The sequence below is a fragment of the Euphorbia lathyris genome, chromosome 5 (assembly GCF_963576675.1).
Source record: "Euphorbia lathyris chromosome 5, ddEupLath1.1, whole genome shotgun sequence".
Classification (NCBI taxonomy): domain Eukaryota; kingdom Viridiplantae; phylum Streptophyta; class Magnoliopsida; order Malpighiales; family Euphorbiaceae; genus Euphorbia; species Euphorbia lathyris.
The window spans coordinates 9,337,122-9,357,267 of record NC_088914.1 but is presented as its reverse complement, the minus strand read 5'-3'; the positions used below and the strand labels follow the sequence as shown (position 1 = coordinate 9,357,267).

Below are 20,146 nucleotides of genomic sequence, written 5' to 3'. Positions count from 1 at the left end.
TAACTCAATTACCTCTCACTAATCAATCATTACATTTCACTAATCGCCTACTAATCGTACGGTAATCGCATTATGCATATGAAACTTTCAATGACAATGAGATGACTCTAAAATTTATGTATTCAATTTGGTTAACCAAATTTAAATACTGATATGTTAGGGTTTTAGGGATGTTACAGTTTTGGTTAACTAAATTTAAATATGGAATGAAAATAAGTTTCCTCTTGATAAGGGAATGACTCATTCCTTTTTTTAATACATGCTAATAAAATTGATTCCAAGAAAATGAAATAAAAAACAATTTTTTCCCTTAACTTCCACGAGTTGTACATGTCCATGGTGCTCAGTTTTTTTATACTTATAATTTAATTCATTTTATTTAATGTTAGATTTTTTTTTTTATATAGTCTTATTTTTATGTCCTATAATATCATATCACTACAAATTTATATTATTAATATATTGTGAAATATTATTTTATTAATAATATACTTTATAATATTTTGTATAATACAAAGTAATTTTTATATTTCAGGTTTTTTTTTTTGACAAATGGTAAGAAGTTTTATTAAGAATCAGAAGTAAGAGCAGAACATACACATGGGGGAGGCTCTGAAAGCCAGACCTTCCTAACAGTGTCAGTTATAACTACACGGGCTAAAGAATGAGCAGCATAATTTGCTGTTTTACGAATAAATGAAATAGACACGGTAGCAATTTCCTTGATTAGGTGTTTGCAGTCTTCAATTATGAGATCGAGAGTCGAATTGCCACTAATTTCTCACTGGATAGCATACACTAGTAGTTGGGAATCCGATTCAATTAACACGTTCTACCACTAATTTTATGTTTCAGGTTTGTTAATTATTAATGGTTTATTTTTTATTTACCTATTAAATATAGGGATAAGGTACCAAAATAGGCCTAAGGTTTTTGAGGAAGTACCAATTTAGGCTCAACGTTCAAAATTACACCAATATAGGCTTAACGTTTATAACATAATATCAATTTAGGTTTAACGTTTACGATATAGCATCAATTTAGGCCTCACGTACAAAATAGCACCAATATAGGCTTAAAGTTTACAAAATAATACGAATTTAAGCTTAACGTTTACAAAATATATCCAATTTAAGCTAAACGTCATAATTAAATGGGGAATTTACATAGGAATTCAAATTTTATAAATTATTTACAAGTTTGTAAAAGAATATTATGAATTATGTCAAATAGGTAGTTAACAAATTTAAATAGGTAGTTAACGAATTTATATGCCCATTTCACTAACTAACCCACTTAGAAATTTGACATTTCCAAGATAAAGATTCCTATTTTTGATATATCACTAATTAAAATATCAATATTGATTAAACAATAAATATCATTATATTTATGAATTTTGTGTAAAGAACCCTAGTTAAATTAACCATATTATATTCTTTTTTTATTATCTTAATATTATCTTTTTATTTAGTTCTATTTTCTTATTTATTATAATACAATTAATTAGTTTACTTACCCATTAAAACCTTATATTCGTTTTTCATCAACCATTCCATGACTCCTAAATTTCATGAGTCATGTAATATATGCAAACTAAAAGTAATTGAATATCCACAATATTTTGGCATCAGAGCTTCCCCCGGTCGAACCCAACGACGCCCCCATAGGAACGGAAGCTAATCAGAAATTCTCCACAAGTCATCAGAACCTAATAGGTCGCATATGGGACTTGGAATCGGAGGACGAAAATGTAATTAGTGGGACATACACATATGGGCCGAAATTTACATTAATTTAGGGATAAATTAATTTGATTAATAATTATAATTTAATTATGGTTATCAATTAAATTAAAAGATTATCTGATAATATTAATTAGAAGTTTTTATGTGATTGAAACTCTATTTAATTATCCCTAACATTAATTAATTATTAATTTGATTAATAATAATTATCTAGATATAATTAGTTATTATTTAGATAATAGTAAAGTGTTTGTTTAATTATCTAATTAGGAATCTTATTCTGTATAAGATTCCAATTATTTAATTACCTAACACAACTGGGATTATGGTTAAGAAAAGTCTATAAATAGACTCCCCTAACCCCTAAATTTCGACACACATAAAATAGAAGAGGAGGAATCGTTCCGTCTCTCGTCTCGGCTAATTTACTTTATTTCTTACTCTCTCTCTTTGATCTCGTATCGATTTCTGTTAGAGGCAGTCATTGCGATTGCTATTCATTGAAGGTTGATTACTGATTATCTTTTGGTTTTGTGTTGAATCAAACGTTCGTGGTTCACGAGTTGATAATAACAAGTTGTGGGTACTTCGTTTGCAACGGTAGATAGTTCATCAATAAAGGTATTACTATCTATCCCTCTTTATATGAAATAACAATTAACAGATCTTGGAAAAGGAAAATAGATAAAATTTTATTATTCCGCTATGCCTAGGCTTGTCTATTTTCCTACATTGGTATCAGAGCCTATGTTAATCTGTTATTTCATATATGTAAATAAAAGATTTTTTCAATCAGATTGAATAGATTTATTGTTAGGTTAAATAGATTAATCGATTAGTTCAATTAACCTAACGATAAATAAGTTTTGATTACTTGTTAATTAAAACTGATTATGCATAGTTCCTGATTATTTCGGTTGATAATCGTTTTAAACAAAATCTAAAAGTTTTATAGTTAGATAATTAAAACGTTTTGTTTTATTAAATCTAAAAGATAAAACTGTTTTAACATTCTGAAAATTGTTTTAAAACTGTTTTGGAACAATAATATATATATTTATATTTAAATAAAAAATATATATATATAGCAGTTCGGGGTCGCTGCCGCGAGGCGGCAACCCCGAACCGCTATTTGCGGCTGGTTGCTGCAACCAGAAGCGGCGAGCGCCGCTGCCTTTACGGCAGCAGCGTCTGTCCGCTAGCTGCTGCCCTACGGCAGCAGCTGTGCCAAGGGTCGGGCCGATTAAATCGGCCCGGCCCGATTGTTGGTACCGGATTTTAAAATTGTTTTAAAATAACCCGTTTTAAATATATATATATATATATATATATATATATATGTTTCAGAATATAATAATTTGTTTTGATTATCAAAATCAATTTATTTAAAAGTTTGTTTTACCTAAATATTTGATATAAGTAATTCAAAGCATTAAATGAATTATTCGAATTAATTAGGATATGCATAATTGAAATTGGATGAAAATTAATTTAAGTTGTTAATTTGATTAACTTAAATATTACATAAATAGTTTGTGTAATCAACCAATTAAATTTAATTTAATTGAGTCTATGCATGTTTGGCATTATGGACATATTAGACCCTCTTTAATTGTTATTTAGTCTTTTGGTATTTAAATAGGACCTGCGTGTCCTGCCTTCTCTTACTCTCTATTGTATTTCTCTTCTCATCCAAATCCCTTCAAGTAAATTGAAGTTTTCTTTGAAATTGAATATTGTTGTAATTCAAGGCGCCAAGGAAAAGACGGAGGACCCAAAGAGAAATATGTAATAGTTAGTATTTCCCTAGGGTGACCCTTTATTCCGTTTCTGGCTCAACGGAATAAACTTAGAGATATGTCCATAATTGTCAATGTTGAATGTATGAATGTCTGATGTATGCTAAAGCAAATCAAGACTAGGTTAGATTATGAGACTTAAATAAATCCCTCACTAATCAAAAGTTAAGTAAATAAGCAAGTTATTAAAATCGGTTGCCCCTCCCTAATATTATAATTCAGCTGGCAGTACTGGGGGCCTTTGGGTTGTTGAGTAAACTCAAGTTCGGGGTCTTATGGTAACACCTGAATTATCGAAAAACTATTTTTCACGAATATGGGGCAATGTTTAAATTAGGATAGAATAATTAGATGAGTAAACTCATGTTGTTATAACCTAATGGGCAATACGGTTGGGATTGATAAAACGACACATATCAGTTACTAATGTGGTTAGTAACCCAACAACCTAGAAATCACATGTTTTGATGTGATTGATTACATGAATCTACCTAATGAATGAAACTAGCTTGTTGAGTAAACTCAAGGTGAAATTTCAGGAGTTAGGATTCTAGCTCACTAAAGGAATTGTGAATATCCTTCGAATTAATATAGAGGGTTATTAATTTGGTAAAATAGTGGGAGCAATTTAAAAACATAAAAGTCCAATGTATTTAAATTGTAAGTGAATTAAACAAATGAATAACATCCGTCACCTTTTCTCACTCTCAGGTTATTAATTTCGTACTCTAAAAACAATCATGTCGAAAACCGATCTAAGAAACATCCTTACCGATAACAAGTTGAATTGTTCAAACTTCGCCGACTGGTTTCGTAACCTCAAAATTGTTTTGAAGTTCGAAAAGATAGGGTATGTACTCGATACATCGATACCCGCTCTTTCGGCTGATGATGCACCCATTGAAGAGATTGATGCCTATTAGAAGCATAAATCCAATGATGAACACGCTGGGTGCATCATACTTGCATCGATGACACCAGATCTGCAAAGGCAACATGAGGAAATGGATGCCTATTCTATTGTCATGCACTTAAAAGAGCTGTTCGGGAAACAGACTCGCTGTGAACGTTTTGAGATATCAAAACTGTTGTTTCGCTGCAAGATGCAAGAGAGCACATCTGTTATGACACATTGTGTCAAGATGATTGGCTATATCACCAAACTTTCTAGTATTGGCTTCGCGATGGATCATGAGCTAAGTGTCGACTTACTTCTTACATCCCTCCCAGAAAGTTATTCACAGTTCACCATGAACTACCAAATGAATGACTTAAAGACCTCTCTTGAAGAGCTCGCTAATATGCTCAAGACAGTTGAGACAAATGTGAAGAAAGATAAAGTGGTACCCGCTCTTGTGATTGAGGGATCAAAGAAGAGGAAAGGGAATTTTCCCAATCCAAAATATCCCAAGAAGAACAAGGGAGGTAAGCCGGCCCAAGCCAAAGGAAAGCAAGTCAAGAAGCCCAAAGGGGAATGCCACTTCTGTGGTAAAGATGGGCATTGGAGGAGAAATTGTAAGGAGTACATAGCTTCTCTCAAGAAGGGAAAGGACGGTGCTTCAACTTCTGGTATGTTCTATATTGAAATTAACTCAATTTCGCAGTCTAAATCTTAGGTATTAGATACCGGATGTGGATCTCATATTTGTATGAATATACAGGAACTAAAACAGACTAAAGAGTTAAAGAAAGGAGACATAAACTTGCGAGTAGGAAATGGAGCAAGAGTTGCCGCTCTCGCAATTGGAAACTATGATCTACATCTACCATCGGGACTTGTAGTAGTGTTAAGGAACTGTTTGTATGTTCCAGATATGTCTCGTAACATTATTTCTATTAGCTGTCTAGTAGAAGATGGCTTTCATGTTTCAATAAAGAACAATTGTTGTGAATTTTATAGAAATAGTATTTTCTATTTTTCAGGAATATCATTAAATGGGATCTATGTTTTGAATGATAAAGTTTCTGCTTTCACAATTGATACCAAAAGACTTAGATTAGATAACTCAACTTACTTGTGGCATTTTCGTTTAGGCCATATAAACCAGAGACGCATGCTTAAGCTACATCAAGATGGGCTTATAGACTCAATTGATTTTGAATCGATGGGAACGTGTGAGTCATGTTTGAAAGGAAAAATGACAAAGACACCCTTTAGCAATAAAGGTCAGCGTGTATCAGACACTCTAGGATTGATACATTCAGATGTATGTGGTCCTATGTCAGTCCAAGCAAGAGGAGGATTCAGATACTTCATTAGTTTCATAGATGATCATACTAGATATGGTTATATCTATTTGATGAAACACAAGTCAGAAGCTTTCGAGAAATTCAAATGCTTCAAGAATGAAGTCGAGAATCAAACAGGAAAGACTATCAAAATACTTGGATCTGATCGAAATGGAGAATATCTTTCTGAAGAATTTATGAGTTATCTAAATGAATGTTGAATATGCTCACAATGGACACCTTCTTATACACCGCAACACAATGGTGTATCAGAAAGGAGGAATCACACCTTACTAGATATGGTACGATCCATGATGAGCACCATTGCTCTTCCAAAATCATTCTGGGGCTATGCCTTAGAAACTGCCCTATTTACCTTAAACCGAGTTCCAACCAAATCCGCCAGTTCCACGCCATTCGAACTGTTCGTTGGTAGAAAACCCATCTTCTCTTTCATAAAAATATGGGGATGTTCAGCATACGTCAAACGTATTGTGTCAGATAAATTAGATCCCAAATCTGACAAGTGTTTCTTTATTGGATACCCAAAGGAAACTATGGGATATTACTTTTATCATCCAGATGACCAAAAGGTAATAGTATCCAAACACGCAGTGTTTCTAGAGAAAGAGTTTCTGGAAGAAACACAGACTGGAAGCACTATTGAACTTGAAGAAGTTCAAGAGGAATCACATGTTGAAAATGCGGAAGAAGTTGAACCCGAACCCATTTCACTAGATGAAACACAAGTGTCATATCCCACTCGTAGGTCTCAAAGAATTCGTGAACTCCCAATTAGATATGGTTTTCTAGTGGGAGATAACGAACTGGTTCCCGTGTTAGACAATGAACCTGAAACCTACGAAGAAGCTCTTGCTAGTCCAGAATCTAAAGCATGGCTTGAAGCCATGAATTCTGAAATGGACTCCATGTATACTAACCAAGTGTGGACTTTGGTTGATCCACCCGAAGGGATAAAACCCATTGGGTGCAGGTGTGGATCTTCAAGAAGAAGACTGAGATGGATGGAAAGGTTAGTACCTATAAAGCTAGGTTAGTAACGAAAGAAAATATCGTCAAAAACAAGGTATTGACTATGACGAGACTTTCTCTCCAGTAGCCATGTTCAAATCCATTAGAATATTGCTTGCAATTGCCGCTCATTTTGATTATGAGATTTGGCAAATGGATGTGAAAACAGCTTTCCTAAATGGAAACCTACTTGAGGATGTATACATGATGCAACCTGAAGGTTTCACGTCGAAGGATGCAACTAAGGTTTGCAAACTTCAAAGGTCCATTTATGGACTCAAGCAAGCATCTAGAAGCTGGAACAAGTGTTTTGATGAAACCATAAAACAATTTGGTTTCGAACAAAACTCAGAAGAGGCTTGTGTCTACAAGAAGACAAGTGGGAGCTCAGTCGTTTTCTTAGTATTATATGTTGATGATATACTACTTATGGGAAACGATGTGGCAATGTTGCAAACAGTAAATGTTTGGTTATCGGGTAATTTCTCCATGAAAGACTTGGGAGAAGCAGCCTACATCTTAGGGATCAAGATCTATCGCGATAGATCAAGGAGACTGCTCGGACTATCCCAATCTACATATATTGACAAAGTGCTAAAACGTTTTGACATGCATGAATCGAAAAGAGGTAACTTACCAATGGTCCATGGTATCAAGTTATCAAATGGTCAGTGTCCTAAAATGGACAGTGATAAGAATCGCATGGCTGTAATTCCTTACTCCAGCGCGGTTGGTTCGATCAGGTATGCTATGCTATGCACTAGACCTGATGTGGCATTCGCATTAAGTATGACGAGCCGATATCAAGGGAATCCAGGATTTGATCACTGGATTGCTGTCAAGAACATTCTTAAGTATCTTAGGAGAACTAAAGACATGTTCCTCATATATGGACAAGGAGAATTGAAAATTGAAGGATATTCAGATGCTAGTCATCTGACTGATGAAAATGATTACAGATCCCAATCAGGATACCAGTTTATCCTGAATGGAGGTTCAGTTAGTTGGAAGAGTTCCAAATAAGGAAGTGTTGCTTTCTCGTCGACTGAATCAGAGTACATTGCAGCTGCAGAAGCGGCAAAGGAGGCTGTTTGGATTAGAAAGTTCATAACAGAACTAGGAGTGGTGCCTGACATTGTAAATCCCATTACTCTGTACTGTGATAACAATGGAGCCATTGCACAAGCAAAGGAACCACGATCTCATAATGCATCCAAACATTATCTCAAGCGATATCATCTCATTAGGGAGATCATAGCCAGAGGAGATGTGAGAATAGAAAAGGTGCCCACTGAGGACAACGTTGCAGATCCGTTGACCAAGCCGTTACCACAAGGAGCTCACGATAAACATCTTAGTTCTTCTGGTATTAGTTTCAGAAACAATTGGCTTTAGTCCAAGTGGGAGAATGTTGGAATTTAGTGTCCTAAATACAATTGTTTTGGATATTAATATTAATGAATAAATTGTTTATTTGGTCATTTGTTTAATCAGATATATAAAGGCACAAATCTTTCGCAAAGGAAGTAATCCTAAGTTTATTCAAGTAGTTATAAAGTGTTCATACACGCATGAAGTGAGACTATACTTTATAATAGACTGGTAGACTTAAAGTAAACCCAAGTCAAGTAATATGTTATAGGGATTGGCATATTGCTGTTGAGACTTGCATGTAACAGTGTTTTCTGTCGAGACAGAAAGCTGATCTCACAAGCTTTAGATATTCTGATATCTAGATAGTTACATGGATCTGATGAATGAGTTCATTAGGATTGGGACCCGACTTGAGATAACAGAATGGAATGATTTATCTAATGTGTCAACTGTTCATCTCATCGGTATTAGTAGGTATAACTAATCCTCAGACTCAAACATTCATTAATTAGTAATTCTGGATTGCGGAGTCGGGTACTTTGATTCTGTGCGAGCACGATCCAATAGGTGAGAGCCTAGGGTGTGTGAGAGTAGGGTTGGGTATCATGCGAAGTAGTTACAGAATGATTAATGTCAGATTGAGCATTCGTCACTCCCGATAAATGGGAGATATATCCAAAGGGCCACTTGTGGTGAATTGACTGAAATCCTTGCAAGGTGATACAGTTAAGAGTAGAAATAAACATTTCACTTAACTTATCTTTCAGAGTAAATTCAACCTGTACAAGTAAAACCGGACTCTTCGTTATATGTAACCTTGACACGTTCCATGGTTATAAGGAATTGACCGAAAGGATATAAATGATGAAGGATCGTATTATACTGTACCTAATACAGAAAGGTTAATGTCAGTTATCAACCTGACTTCTTAATTGCTCTGGGGGAATATCATAGGTTCTGCTAGTAACAGCTCTCGACGGTATTCCGTTATATATATGTTGGAATTAATCGTGATGAATAATTTCAAATGATATATACGGCTAGTGGCAATAAAGAACCTAATGGGTCGCATATGGGACTTGGAATCGGAGGACGAAAATGTAATTAGTGGGACATACACATATGGGCTGAAATTTACATTAATTTAAGGATAAATTAATTTGATTAATAATTATAATTTAATTATGGTTATCAATTAAATTAAAAGATTATCTGATAATATTAATTAGAAGTTTTTATGTGATTGAAACTCTATTTAATTATCCCTAACATTAATTAATTATTAATTTGATTAATAATAATTATCTAGATATAATTAGTTATTATTTAGATAATAGTAAAGTGTTTGTTTAATTATCTAATTAGGAATCTTATTCCGTATAAGATTCCAATTATTTAATTACCTAACACAACTGGGATTAGGGTTAAGAAAAGTCTATAAATAGACTCCCCTAACCCCTAAATTTCGACACACATAAAATAGAAGAGGAGGAATCGTTCCGTCTCTCATCTCGGCTAATTTACTTTATTTCTTACTCTCTCTTTGATCTCGTATCGATTTCTGTTAGAGGCAGTCATTGCGATTGCTATTCATTGAAGGTTGATTACTGATTATCTTTTGGTTTTGTGTTGAATCAAACGTTCGTGGTTCACGAGTTGATAATAACAAGTTGTGGGCACTTCGTTTAAAATGGTATATAGTTCATCAATAAAGGTATTACTATCTATCCCTCTTTATATGAAATAACAATTAACAGATCTTGGAAAAGGGAAATAGATAAAATAGATAAAATTTTATTATTCCGATATGCCTAGGCTTGTCTATTTTCCTACATATAGGCATCCACCGCGTTTAATCGTGAACTCATCTCTTGATTGTTCTCCATAATATTATCGAAGCGTAAATCATTTGACGACTGTGGGTATTTATTTGGTTCAAAATTTGTTGCAAATTAACTTGATCATCAACATTGTGCTCTTCATCAACATTGTGCCTGTGTTTGGGCTTCAACACGCTCCTCCTTCGCACCTTCTCATGCATATCATCATTCCCACCAAAATGTGTCTGCTCATTACCATCCTCTTTAATACCATTACCATGTGAACTGGAAGTATCAACATCGAACTTGCAAACTTAACCAACATTAGCTAACCACTAAATGAATGTGTAAAAGTTGTGGCATAATCCAACATCGAAAAATAAGTAGGAGTAAGTGATTGAAAACTACTCCATAATACTCGTAGCATCCAAAACAAAACCCGTAATCAAAGGACTGATAGTAACTTGCTTATTGGTTGAAATGGAAGCATGGTTAAATATTATCAAAAAGTAGTCCAATCCTATCTACTATGAAATCCTTGAAGATGTAAACCAAAATTAACAAACAAAGCCGGACTTCGAATCCTGATCTTTTAAATTTATCTAATCTAGGCAAAATATGCCCAAACCGGATTAGTTTGAAAATTGATGGGTTTAACAATAAATTATTTTGTATGATTTCCAAACCAAATACTCATCTCGTCATCCCCAACTTCATAAAATTGACCTAAATCCCTAAATATAATCCGCTCATTCTTTTTAGAATAGGAAAGAGTAACCAATACAATAATGTCTGTTTCACTGTGCACTATGTCCATAATAGTGCTTGGACCGCTTGCCCGACCCCATCTGAAATAATGCTGAATGGAGGTAGAGGAAACCTGATGAGTAACCGTCTTATGTTTAGGCGAGATATAAAAAAATAGAGGAGTAAGTTATGGAGTGTGTAAATGGAAGGTGATGTTAGGGTTTGTGTAAGGGATATGTATATATAGGTATGAATATAGGTGTTAGAAATTAATGTAGAAATAGGAAAAGGTTGCAAAATTTGATAAATTTGTGCCTACAGGTCGCGATACGTCAATTTCAGAGAGAAAATTTCTCGGAAAAGGCTCATTTTCGCTGAAGTTACCGAGAATTATCAATTCTCGGCCAAGAATCTGCACCTGGCAGTGATAAAATGTGCGTGAAAACTCCGGTTGTGCAATTTTTCTGGATAAATATGTCTTGTAATTAAGTAAATCTGTACCTGAACTTAAAAACACAAATTTAAAACATTAAATGGAAGGAAAACCAAAGGGTTATCCTTATTAAATTTTGAGTAACGAAACAATAGATGCCTATAATAGAGTGAATGTAGAAACAATGTTCATTAATGCACATAAGGTAAATTAATCTTCTAAAAGATAATGAATGTAAGTTCATGTAGGTATTTATTCATGCTTAAAACTTAAACATGAACCTTATTCAAATTAAATCAGCATTCAAATAATGAAACATGAACCGTAAACATTAACCGTATTCTAACTGATACAGATTCATATGAAAAATTGTATGCTTTATTTTAATAAGTTCATACTGATATATGTAATAATCAACACGATATAAGTTCATAATTTCATAATTAAATTGAAACTCAATGATTGCATGAAAATGAAAATTTATTATCATGTTCAATAGTTAAGAATGATTATAACTTATTAGCATTAGAGTGATTCATACAGATTCATGTGCGAACAGTGTATAAATCTGAACAGACAAAAATCAGAACGAAAAATTAAAAGTATGAAATGAAACGAAGTTTTATTGCATAACACATATTTACATAAATGAATATTAACATATGTACAAGAAAGATTAAAAACAAACAAATAAAAATTAAACAAATCAAATTATTAATCACTTATTCATATTAAATCTGAAACATTGAAACTTATGCAAATTAATAAAATGATATACAGATTTAGTTTAATATTATATACACATTCATGTTTGAAAGTTATACTGTTTCATTTTAATATTATATACAGATTCATGCTAATAACTTGCATGGTTAACATATATTAATAAAAAATAAACAAAGAATCAAAATTGATTTTTATTAAAAATGAAAAACACATATACATAATAACACAAAGAACATACATATAAAAAATGAAAACAAACCTATGTACAAACTATATACACACAAATTAAAATCAAACAGAACAAAACAAATTAAACTAAATTCTCATCCCATTGAATTGGGATTCGCGTAGCCCGATAACGATCAATCTTCGCTTGCACGAAGATCTGTCTTTCTTCCACAGAAAGAAATCGTGGGCCAACTCATATGGCGAGCAGCAGCATTCTTCTTGGAAGATTCATGCTTGGTAGTCATGTTTATGTGTAAAGGAAAAAGTCTCTGTAACCCTTTTTTTTTATAAAGGTTTGAATAAGTTAGAAGAATAGCAGAATAAAGAGGAAAAGAAATTAAAAATAAAGAATTCTGATCTCCTCTAATTATTAATGATGGATTCAGGACAAATCAATGTGTCTGTTGGGAATGAAAAGGTGTAAATTCACACCATTTGGACATGAACAAACTTGATTTTTCGAAATTTTCAGTAATGGTGCATGAATTGAAGAAGAAAGAAGAGATACAGATCTGATATACGCCCGTGCCGCGACTGAGAATGGCGATTCTCAGTCGCGACACGCTGATTTCCACCAGGAAATCACGCGTCGAAACCCCTCTATTCTGATTCTCGGCCGAGAATATAAATTCTCGGTAAGATCAGAAAATTTCTTACCTTCTTGGACAATTCTGAAAGTGTGAATTCTCAACTGAGAATCCTAAATTCTCGACTGAGAATCACTGAATTTCTTCTAATTCGAACTATTAACCTAAAACCTGATTAAAAACATGACTTAAATATATTTTTATGCATCTAAAACTTGATATAAACTAACCTAAAAACTAAAAATTTTAAGAAATAAAAATTGTAATGTTGAAAATATATCAAGTTAATAATTTGTTGGTTTGAAACCAAAAATCATGACTTATGAAAAATGAAAATGTGTCTTTTGTGTTTCTTGGTGAATAAAATCTAAATTAGAAATTAAATACATAGAGAGGAAAAATAATATATATATTATTTATTTTTTTACAAAATATGCGTGTCGTGATCGAGAAATTTGGAGTATCGAACGTGACACGTCTTGTCCCTTGGCAAGGAATGCTTTGCATTGAGCTCTCTAAGTCTATAGAGATTTTCAAAAATCTCAGTTGAGAATTATAAATTCTCAGTAAGTTCAGAAATTTATAAGGCTGAAAAATCAAAAATCTCAGTTGAGAATTAGAATTCTCAGTAAGTTCAGAAATTCCTACAAGGCTGAAAGTAAAGATCTCAGTTGAGAATTAAAAATTCTCAGTAAGTTCAGAATTCCTCAAAACATCAAACAAAAAGTCACCTGTAGAGATTTTAATAATCTCTATACAAACATAAACTTAAATTTTGTGTAACTTTTAATTCAATTGAGATTTTTTTAAAATCTAAAGACACTTTCCTCATCAATTATAAATATTTAAGATACATAACATATCTTGAATATCTTTCAATGAAATTTTTATTTCTAATCTAATTATTACTTCTAAACTAAACACTAATGTATAAACTAAACTAAAATGAAATGTAAGAATTTAAAATATCAAAAACTAAAAACTAAAAAAAATGTGATAATCCTTAAGAATTCTCAAGGAGAATCAAAATCATGGACAAAATCAATTACTTAGACCGGTTTTAAATAATGGTCCTGTCCATTTAACTTACCTGGAAATAATTTCAAGTAGGAATAAAAGAAAGTAGAAATGTACCCCCAACTTGAAATTATTATTATATTTTTTTTTCTCTTTTTTTTTCTTTTTTTTAGCATTTTTTTAGCGCTTTCTTTTTAGCGTTTTCTCAATTTAAGGATCTAATGATTTCGGTTGAATGGCCGAACTTCTGGTTCTGGCCTCGAACAAAAACTACGCACATGAACCGAAACTTTCAAAACTATATTAAAAGTATACAATTTCTTCCTGGCGGATAAGATAATTTCATCCTACTTCTGATATATCTGTCTGAGAAGATTTTCCATGGTGATTTCTTATAGAGATAGATGTAGGTGTTTAAGGATGTGATAAATAGGGAAATTATTTGGGTTTAGTGTAGGAATTGAATAAATTTTTACAAAGAGATATGATGTTTTAGTGAAGGGTTGAGTTTATAGAAAAGGGGTAAAGGTGTTTGGGGAAAAGGTAAATTTTTCTGAAAAGATTATATCTGTCACGTCTGACATCCTGTTTCAAAAATTTGCTTTCCTCTCTGATGTATCTGCTAGCCAAATTTCTTTTCTGTAGACTCCTTCTGTGAATTTATATTGATGATCAAATCTCCAGTTTATTGTTGAAAAAAACTTGGATTTTTTTTCTGCAAACATCTAATTGCAAACGTTAAATAACAACGAGGATTTAGTCCTAGTGACCATCCTCAATAAATAAAATAAAACTAGAAAAAAAATAAATACATATATTATAAACCAAGGTTCGAAATAAAACACGAAAAACATAAATTTTTGTTAAAAATTTGGCGTTCCCCGGCAACGGCGCCAAAAACTTGTTGAACGATTTCCGCAAGTGCACGGTTTCGCTTGTAGTAATAAAAAGATATCGAACCCACATGGAACACTTTTTAACGAAAACTTATTTAAAATCGGTTTGATTTACTTTCAGGGTTTATAATATGTAAAATCGTTTAATTGGATTTGGTTTTGAAATTGATAGAATAAGAATTAGATTAGAATATGAAGAATGTTAGAAATCACTTCTGACTTAAAGATGAATTTACAAGACAGAAACGTTTAGTGCTTAGAAAAAGTAAATAAATGTATTCGTTTGTATTAAGCAAAGAAAACAACTTTAAACTTTGTATAAATTATAAAAATGTAATAACGTAAATTCCTTCAATTAAAAGGCTTTGAACCGCAGACAATCCTCATACGGTCGGGTTAGATTGCTGCCTTAACCAAATTAATACTTTTTCAAGATATCAATTTGTCTAAGTGTTCAACAAAGTTTCCTTGTAATGATTTTGAATTCAACTACGTTTTAATGAAAACACCAGAACTCACTTCGGATCATTTACCATAAGTGCTACATAAAAAACTATCGAATAGAATAAACTTTATTAGATGAAGTATGAATTTGATACAAGTTTACAGAGAACAAGAAGCATGGAAACTTTCGACGACTTTCAAGCGAACGGGTTATCAATCCTTTTCTTGAACCTCGTTAGAGTTTGTCAGGCTCAGGGGCGGATCCTCTACTAAATCTTCTCGCTGAATCTTCGGAATATCGATTGGTCTATCGACTACCAAAATGTAAACTAATATGAACAAATCTAAACGCTACTGTGTTTGTAATTATTTGATAAACAATGTGTGTACATCATATTGCTTTTACAAAATCGAACTTTAATCTCTGACTCATTTCTGAGTCAGAGTTTCTGCATAACTCCTGCACTAATCTTAAAATCTAACTCTCTCATTATTTCAACTCTCAATCAACTTTTTATTTATAGACGTTGAAGAGTCGTGTCCGTTGTGAAGGGTCGTATCCGTTGTGAAGAGACGTTTCTATCCACCCGAACGAACGCGTTTCTTGGAATTTAAACATGTGAATTTAGTGCTGCAAAGACTGCTGATCTTACTGAGAATGGAAATTCTCGGCCGAGAATAGGGAAGTGATTTTTGGTCTTCGAAATAAAGGAGAGAGGCGCTGGACTTTAGCGTGTCGCGATCGAGAATTCGGGATTCTCAGTCGCGGCCCATAATTCTCTACCGAGAATTTGGAATATTCTCCCATTTCTGACTTCGTTCTCGTCTTCCTCGTATCGGCGTGCTGATTTCTTCGTCTTTTGGCTCCTAACTTAGGGTTTTTCCTTCGTTTTTGACCTCTTTTCGTTCCTATTTGGATTTTACTAAATATTTAGGTACATTGCATGAAAGAAACATATTCGGACGTAAAAGTACTCTAAATAGATATAAACAGCACGATTTCATAGCAAAACTGATGTAAATATTAATGATATTTTAGGTATATTTTGGGCTTAACAATAACCTTCCCTATGATGAGCCTATGAGAGGCAAGCTTGTTGTGAGGAATGTAAGCTTCATGTTGAGGGAGAACATTTTCTATGATGAGCCCATGAGAGGTGATCTTGTTGTGAAGAATGGGAGTTTTATGTTGAGGGAGGATCTTTCCTATGATGAGCCCATGAGGTGTGATCTTGTTATGGGGAATATGAGCTTTATGTTGAGGGAGAATCATTTCTATGATGAGGCCATGAGGGGTGATTGTGTAGTGAGGAATGTGGGCTTCATTGATTATTTATTGAAAGGGAATGGCTTCCTGGGGAATATAGAGAGGATGGAAGGAAGCCAAGACTTGGTAAATTCGGAACTCACTATGTTGTTCCTTATTGACATGAATGTGTGTGGGTATGTGTTGTGCTTGTTGAGGAAGCATCAACCCTATAAGGAGTCAATGAGAAACGATCTTGTGATGAAGAGAGCGGGGTTTATGAAGTCTTTGATGAATGGGAATAGCCGCTCGAGAGATGTTGTTAGGCATGGAATTGGCTACATTTAAAGGTGTTAATTATAATGAATTAAGGGTGTTTGTAGTGTTTTATTACATAAAAGAAGATCTTATAGGTGTTTTTATGCAGATAAGGAAAGACTTAGCTGAATAGACTGGAAGCAGCCTGTTCGCACAACCAAGAGGAGATTATGCCATTCTTTGATCCAACGGTCAAACGCCGGAACCTCTGATGATGGACATCGACTAGACGGGAAGCAGGTACGACAGTAGCTGCTGGTAGAAAGGTGGATAAGTGCAGGCGTAAAGTAACATGATGAAAAGAAAGCTCAACCCTTGAGTGTTCAAGCGTCAAAATGATCTTCACCACTTTTAGCAATTTTTAGATTTCTGAACATTTGACTTTGTTTTGTAATATATTTTGTGCGGATACTCTTCTAGTACGGTTTTAGACCCTGACCTTTCCTTTAAATAGAGGTAGTAAGGAAGGAAAGGGAGATCACACTTTTGGGAGAACAAAAGATAGACTTTGTAGAAGGAAGAGAGCTCCATCGATGGAGTTTCAGAGCTTCGAACTATCAGATTGCTCACTCGCCTGTATGAGTGAGTAATCCTTTTGAATGGGCTCGGCCAGTCGGGGCCTGTAATGTAAGTTTTTCCAAAGTCTAGCAATGAATGAATGATGTTAATGCATGAAGTGTTTGTTGAGGCTTTATATTCCAATGCTTGAGCATGTATGTTTGTGTTAGATGAATGATAGGAAACTGCTTTCATCTTCACCGAACTCTCTATCAAACATCCAACCCTGAAGCAGAAATGTTAGGTGGTTTTATCAAGGGTTTTCTCATAAGAAATGTTGTTTCAATCTTAATGCAAGAAAGAACAAACCTTTAGGACGCTACGGGTTTTAGTAAATTTTAGAATCTTAAGAACACAAGAGAGTTGACTTAAGTGAGAGTTAAAACAGAAACCTTGGCTTCAGTTGAATCATTCATGATTTGTTAGGTTGTTTTGAAGCTTACAGTAACCTGTTCCACTGTGCTTAGCTTGTTCTCCTTTTTATCATTATCAAGCAATCATTTTCACACGTAAAGCAACTTTTTTAGTCATTAGTCTTTACCACCACCAACATCTGTCAACATAAAAGAATCACACACAACGAACACCCTGTTCTGTGAAGCATTTCTTGTAAACTTTGGTCCTCAATCCTTGTGGATACGATACTCGACTTATCACTTTATTACTTGTATCTAGTGCACTTGCTAGAGTCAATTCAAGAGACAACAAGTTTTTGGCGCCGTTGCCGGAGATTGAAAGCATCAAATTTTATACGAAATTTTATGTGAAACAAGGTGTTTTTAATCGGTTTGCTAAATAGTGCAGCCAGAAGGAGTCTTTATTGGTTTATGCGTAGAGCTGGACCTCCCGTTTTTCCTATCGATCTCGAGTTAGAGAGAACGTGTAGAAGAAACCGAGCGGGAGCTCGACGTGCAAGACAAAGAGAGCGACAAAGAGAGAGAAGGATGGCTGAAAGGGTACCACCCGAACAACCAGTCCAACCAAACCAGGAAGAAGAGAGAGAGAATAACAACCCTCCTGTCATGAGAATCAGAGACTATTCGAGGCCAACCACGGAAGGACATTCATCGTGCATCGTGTTTCCCAACGAAGGGAACAACATGTTTGAGGTGAAAGCATCTATGATACAAATGTTGCAGGCAGCAGTACAATTCAATGGATACCAGTCGGAAGATCCAAATGGGTATATCCTTGAGTTTATCACACTATGCAACACTTTCAGATCAAACCGAGGCGTTTCTAACGACGTGATCAGGCTAAAGCTGTTTCCTTTTTCTCTAAAAGATAAAGCAAAGAACTGGTTGAAAAACTTGCAACCAGGAACAATCACCACTTGGGAAGAAATGGCCAGCGCCTTTCTGATGAAATACTTTCCACCAAGACAAGCCATTAAACTCAGAAACGAGGTATCCCATTTCGTGCAAGAAGAGGATGAATCCTTAGCTGAGGCATGGGAAAGGTACAAGGAACTACTAAGAAGGGTACCCAATCATGGCATCCCCATGTGGATGCAGATGCAGAACTTTTACAATGGGGTAACCAACATTTATAAGATCCAGATCGAATCCATTGCCAATGGAAACCCCGAAGATCTGGAACCACAAGCCTTGTACGACCTTATTGAGAGAGTAGTAAGCATGAGTTATAACTGGCACTCCGCCAAAAGTGAAGGAAAAAGAGTGGGAAAAGAAGATGTTGTGTCAAAGTTGACAAGCCAGGTAGAACAACTTGCCAGACAGCTCGGCAAGATAAATATGTCCTCGATCCACAACGAACCACCGTTCAATGATATATGTGATTTTTGTGGAGGGCTTCATTTTAACATAAACTGTCCCGGAGTCAAGCAAGGGAAGGGTGCACAGGCAGAATGCGATTATGTAGGGTATAATCAAAGGAATCCACCGAACCCATATTCTAACACATATAACCTAGCCACAAGAAATCATCCGAATTTCGGATGGACAGGCCAGCCCAACCAGCAGGAACAACCACGATATCAACAACAGCAAGGAGGACACTACTAGAGGCAACCTCAGCAGCATTATAAACAACCTGTTCCACCAAAAGAAGATGTAGAGCCAGACATGAAGACGATGATGATGCAGTTCATGAAGCAGACACAAGCGTCAATCAAAAATCTGAAAACACAAGTCCATCAATTAGCTGCATCTACGTCAAAAGGAAAGGGAATAATGCCAAGCAACACGGAGCCAAACCCAAAGGGCGATGTCATGGCCATCACTCTGAGATCTAGTAAGAAAACTCAACCAACTGTATCTACTGATGAAAATGCTGAGTGTGCAGGAACATCCAAAGAAACTGAAGGAGAGCAGGAACAAACTGTTCCTAGTCAAGAAGAAACCGTAAAAAAAAATCCACCAGTGAGCAAGATCAGGGGGAATGCGGAAAGATGTGCAAGCCACCTCTGCCGTATGTTCCACCTGTGCCATATCCAATGCGGTTAATCAACAAAAAGCTGGAAGAACAGAATTCTAAGGTGCTAGACACCTTGAGGAAGTTGCATATCAACATTCCCTTTGTGGAAGCACTTGCCCGGATGCCGACATACGCGAAATTCCTAAAAGACATCTTGTCAAACAAGAAAAAGCTGGAAAACATATCAATGATCCAACTCAACAGGGATTGTTCTTCAATACTCCAGAACAAGCAGCAGCTTCCGAAAAAGCTAAAAGATCCAGGGAGTTTTTCTATTCCTTGTTCAATTGGAAGGTTAAATATTGAAAATGCACTATGTGACCTAGGAGCTAGCATAAACCTAATGCCATATTCTGTATATGCTAAACTAGGATTAGGAGAACCACAATCAACCAGAATGTCAATTCAGTTGGCCGATCGATCAGTATGTTATCCTAGGGGAGTCGTGGAAGATGTGTTGGTCAAAGTAGAAAAATTCATATTACCTGTTGATTTTATCATAATGGAC

At 34.6% G+C, this 20,146-nt stretch overlaps 1 non-coding gene across 1 annotated transcript; it reads right to left on the bottom strand.

Moving 5' to 3' along the window:
* Positions 1-18,593: 18,593 nt before the first annotated feature.
* Positions 18,594-18,700, bottom strand: LOC136231451 (small nucleolar RNA R71). The gene has a single exon (XR_010689834.1). It is a non-coding gene; the product is annotated as a small nucleolar RNA R71 (small nucleolar RNA).
* Between the last annotated feature and the right edge of the window lie 1,446 nt (positions 18,701-20,146).